Here is a 262-nt window from a genome sequence, read left to right as displayed (position 1 = left end):
GCACCGGTGTGTGCACATATGTGTTTGTGTGCAAGTGTGTGTACAGGTGTGTGTGTGTGTGTGTATGCACACTGTTTACAGACCTATATCTTAGTCTCGAGTGCCTGGAAAGCGTCCTCACACACACACATCATGCTAAATATCCATACATCCTATGCCTCCTGACCCTGAGTGTGTGTGTGTGTGTGTGTGTGTGTGTGTGTGTGTGTGTGTGTGGCTTGAACAGGTTTTTTGTTGTAGTCACCGGAAACCGATAAGACAA

Source organism: Fistularia commersonii, chromosome 28 (genome assembly GCF_037954325.1).
Source record: "Fistularia commersonii isolate RoL2024-O1a breed Wild chromosome 28, RoL_Fcom_v1.0, whole genome shotgun sequence".
Taxonomy (NCBI): Eukaryota; Metazoa; Chordata; class Actinopteri; order Syngnathiformes; family Fistulariidae; genus Fistularia; species Fistularia commersonii.
The sequence above is the reverse complement of the archived record's forward strand: the minus strand, read 5'-3'. Positions refer to the sequence as shown.